This window comes from Hibiscus syriacus, unplaced genomic scaffold, assembly GCF_006381635.1.
Source record: "Hibiscus syriacus cultivar Baekdansim isolate YM2019G1 unplaced genomic scaffold, ASM638163v2 tig00110556_pilon, whole genome shotgun sequence".
Taxonomy (NCBI): domain Eukaryota; kingdom Viridiplantae; phylum Streptophyta; class Magnoliopsida; order Malvales; family Malvaceae; genus Hibiscus; species Hibiscus syriacus.
Genome location: NW_024062779.1, coordinates 5558382 through 5563346, shown reverse-complemented (window position 1 = coordinate 5563346; position 4965 = coordinate 5558382). Strand labels below are relative to the sequence as shown.

At 39.6% G+C, this 4965-nt stretch overlaps 1 pseudogene; it reads left to right on the top strand.

The window, feature by feature from the left end:
* The first annotated feature begins 311 nt into the window (after positions 1 to 311).
* On the top strand, positions 312 to 4762 carry LOC120131756 (annotated as a pseudogene).
* Positions 4763 to 4965: the final 203 nt, after the last annotated feature.

Here is a 4965-nt window from a genome sequence, read left to right as displayed (position 1 = left end):
TTGTATTTTACTCTAATTTAATCGACAATCAACAATCCCAGTTTTAACCCTAGCCAAACCGAGCCGAAGACGGCACGTGGAGTTTGTAGGTAGTAAAGCGCACGATACGAGTCTACCTGACATCTAATTCTAATTTTAATCCCTATCAGCGCTTTGATTTCCTCTTTCAATCCGGTCCGGTTCAGCTAACTGAGCCGAGCTGCTGAAGAAAAAGATCCAAATAGTACGCACAAAAATTATCCTCTATATTCCGTCAAAGTCTTCTCTCCAATGGAGGCGAATACTTCCTCATCTTGCATTCAAATCAGAGCCTTCAGGTTTGAAAACGTGCGCTTAAGCAAGATCTAGATTTCAGAATGGAAGAAGAGAGAGGAGAGCTTGGGCAGAGCTTGATCGATGCGGTGAACCAAATTGCTCCCATCGGCGATTACAGATGTGCCGTTAAGAAGGAGTTTTGCAATCTCGCTAGGAGACTGAAGCTGTTGACGCCAATGTTCGAGGAGATTAGAGAGAGCAAAGAGCAAATCCCTGAAGAAACTGTTAAAGCTTTGGTCTCGTTGAAAGAAGCTTTGATTTCGGCGAAGGAATTGCTTAGATTCGGCAGTGAAGGCAGCAAGATTTACCTGGTATGTGAGTATTGCTTTTCGATTTCTTTTGGATCTGTTTGGCTGCTGAGAAAAATTGTGGAAAACTAGTTTGTCAAGTGGGTGTAGATACTAGATAATCAAAATATTTCTCACCATAACATTATCTAAAATCAGTCGATAAATATTACGATTAAATTTACCTTTCTAACTGAAGGTAATGGAAGTTGAAATTCTAATATGATATTTACGGCTACTATGAAAAAAATGAAGGAAAAACCACTCAATCCTATTTATTATTTTTAAAGTTCCTTTTGGCGATTGAAATATCGGACAAATTCTCATCTCAAAGATATTCAAGCGTCATAGTCATCGATTGATACAAAGCTAAATCAGAATACTTACTCCTACTACAGATTTTACCTTAAAAATGACATAACGTTGTTGATTAAATTTTAGGATTGTCCTTTTGTGTCTGGATTGTTGTCAAATCTGAATCATTCATTTAATTTAACTTTCTTGATCCTCTTTTGTTTCCATTAGTTCCAACCATGATTTATCATTTATACATTGTGGAATGTTTTACATGCTCGTCGCAGCCTTTATTATTATGCTTATAATAAGGTTTTGAACCTAAGTGGTGTTATCATCCTAACTGTAATTTCCAACATGCTATGCTTGGATACCTGTGAAAATTATGGAAGTTTTGCCACAGGACGGGATTGATTCTTTCATTCTGATTGTGGAGATTTGTTTCCATATCCATAGTATGACCTACCTCATTCGAGGTGGTTCTTTTGAGGTTGTAAAATTGAAAGTGAGTAATGGAGGAGGGAGAGATAGAAGGGGATGGGAACAGGGAGGTGGTGGTTAGTGGCATCCCTGATGTATATGTCTCCTAAGCTTCTTTTTTTATCCGGAACAAGCAATTATACTTAATTGGGTTGTCATAGTCATTGGTTTTGCTTTAGATTTTCAAGCTTTATGCCATATTGAATGCTACTGTCTCTGTCTTTGTTTATCCGGTCTCGAATTGTAACAACACTATGTGTACTTTGGGTTGTGGTTAAGATTGATGCTCTTGCCGACTAAAGAAATTAGTGTCTCAAAAACAATCATTATTAGAATATTTGCTTACCTGTATAATTATAGATGGTAGCCATGAGCTTATGACCACCACAGAAGACATTTCTATAATCTTAGCTTGAAACAGTATTATTGTACATTGCTATATTTTGCTAGATCTATTATTTATTTCTAAAATTAATTGTTTGAAACTCTGGTTCTGCTTTAAGTGACAATTTTTAGCCCAAAGTGGTAATATGTTGCGCTGCATTTGGCTATTGACTGAGAAACTCTTTGTATTCTTCTTACAGGTTTTAGAGAGAGATCAGATTATGCATAAGTTTTATGAAGTGACAGCTCGGGTGGAGCAAGCTTTGAGTGGAATTTCCTATGAGAATCTTGACATATCAGATGAAGTTAAGGAACAGGTATAGCTCTTTCAGTAGAAACGTTCTTAAAAAAAAGGTCACTGTAGATTCTTCCTCTTGCTTTGTCATACTTGAATTCCAGCCATCTTAGACATGGAAGAAAGTTCCTCAAGCAATCTCTCTAATCATGATTGAGTTTTATTGGAGTTGCATATGATTTGAGAAACCAAAGATGATATGGATGGAAATAAACATGGAGATGCTCAAGTAGAGCAACCAAAACTACTACTTTCCTGCTCTTAACACTATCTAACTAGAGTTTGAAAGCCCTGAAGCAACTTTTGGATACTAAACTACTGACATCATTTTGTTTATTAAAAAATGGCTTTATGTGTTGAAAATTTCCATGTTTAGGTGGAGCTTGTTCTAGCTCAGTTCAGGAGAGCTAAAGGAAGGGTTGATGCTGCAGATGTTGAACTATATGAGGATCTATTATCACTCTACAATAAGAGTAGTGATGCGGCAGCAGATTCAAATGTACTAAGGAGATTGGCCGAAAAGTTACAATTGGTGGGGATAGCTGAACTTACGCAAGAATCGATTGCTCTACATGAGATGGTTTCTGCCAGTTGTGGAGATCCCGGGGAAACCTTTGAGAAGATGTCTAACTTATTAAAGAAAATCAAGGATTTTGTACAGACCAAAATCCTAATTTGGATGCTTCTGCGAGGTACGAGAATCTTCCTCCTAGTAGTAGTGGTCAAGCGACCACTGATGGAAATCACAAGACTCCAGTTATACCAGATGATTTCCGCTGTCCAATATCCTTGGAGTTAATGAAGGATCCTGTCATTGTTTCAACAGGACAGGTATATTTGTTTTAGATTTCTTTCTCATGATAGACCAATATTTTATTTTCTTTTAAATTTTTAATCATTTTCAGCCTGGGACTCCCCCTGTTTTACTTCTGTGTAGATGCTCAGATTTGCTTGATATTGCATTGTGTTAAATTGTCATGCCATTAATTTATTTGGTCAAAGGCTAGTTCTTGAAAGGCTCCTAGCCATATATTTGTTCTCTATTTAAATTGCTTGGTGTAACTGGACTTGAAGTTGCAACGGTCAATGATGACTAGAAGGATTTTATAAGAACCTTGTGTTTTAAAATACCTACGTTGGGCAATTGCACATATATGCAGAGCCCTAAGTTTTGTTTACCATTACCTTTGTGCTATATTTTTAACAGGTTTCATTATTCTCTTCTGTAGACTTATGAACGTTCTTGTATTGAGAAATGGCTGGAGCAAGGTCATGGAACTTGTCCAAAGACGCAACAGACCCTCAGTAGCCGGACCCTTACGCCCAATTATGTACTGCGTAGTCTAATAGCTCAATGGTGTGAGGCAAATGGGATTGAACCACCCAAAAGACCCAGTAGTTCTAGACCTAATAAAACCACATCTGCATGCTCAGCTGCAGAGCATACCAAGATTGAAATTCTCCTTTGTAAGCTTGCATCATGCAGTCCTGAAGACCAAAGAATGGCTGCAGGTGAAATCCGTCTACTTGCCAAACGAAATGCAGATAATCGTGTGGCCATCGCTGAAGCTGGGGCCATACCTCTCCTTGTGACACTCCTTTCAACACCTGATTCACGGACCCAAGAACATGCTGTAACAGCACTTCTTAACCTTTCCATCTGTGAAGATAACAAAGGAAGTATCATATCCTTTGGAGCAGTTCCCGGTATAGTTCAGGTACTTAAGAAGGGGAGCATGGAAGCTAGAGAGAACGCAGCAGCTGCTCTCTTCAGCCTTTCTGTAGTGGATGAAAATAAGGTAACAATTGGTGCCTCGGGAGCAATCCCTCCGCTAGTGACACTGCTAAGCGAAGGCACACAAAGGGGCAAAAAGGATGCAGCGACAGCTCTCTTCAATTTGTGCATATACCAAGGGAACAAGGGGAAAGCAGTGAGAGCTGGAGTTGTGCCAACATTAATGCGTTTGTTGACAGAACCTGGAGGTGGAATGGTGGACGAGGCGTTGGCCATACTTGCAATACTCTCTAGCCATCCGGAAGGTAAGTCTGCCATAGGAGCAGCAGAGGCAGTGCCAGTTTTGGTAGATGTTATTGGTAATGGATCACCAAGGAATAGAGAGAATGCAGCTGCAGTGTTGGTTCACCTCTGTTCCGGAGACCAACAACATTTAGCGGCGGCCCAGGAACTCGGAGTGATGGGACCTTTGTTGGACTTGGCACAAAATGGTACGGATAGGGGCAAGCGGAAGGCTGCTCAATTGCTTGAGCGCATGAGCAGGTTCGTTGAGCAGCAAAAGCAGGTGCAGGTGCAGGCGCAAGCTGAGGCCCATGCTCATCAGTTCCAATCCCAGACTGAGACTCAGCAACCACAGCCACCCTCCGTGGCACATGCCGTTGATAGATGAGGTTCGCTTTGCCTTATTTTTGTTCCTTTTTTCACCTTTTTCATTTTCTGTATTGGAGGCGACTTTGCTTCAGAGATGAAAGATCGCCTATTAAACCTGTAAGTTATTCATTTCTTTGAGTGGAAGAATACGTTATTCATAGAACGATCAAAGTTCTGAAAGGAAAGAAAAAAGAAACCGAAAGGAAAGAGGAGGGCCAAGTTGTAATTTGACATGTATGTGAACTTGTACTATTATAACATCTGTTACGATTGTAACCATCCTCGGTTTTTATACGAGAGATGTTTCTTCGTATTCAAATCGAACTTGTCACCCTTAGTCGTTAGTGATATATATGCAACCAAAAAAGGGCGCAAACTATGTTTTGCTACATTCATGTTTCGCTTGAAGGAGCTATTATTTTTTTTCCACACACTTTGATTTATGTTAGATTGAAACTTGATTTATAACATTCATTTGGTGATATCGACGACAACGAGGAAACGTTGGATCTTAACTTTGAAGC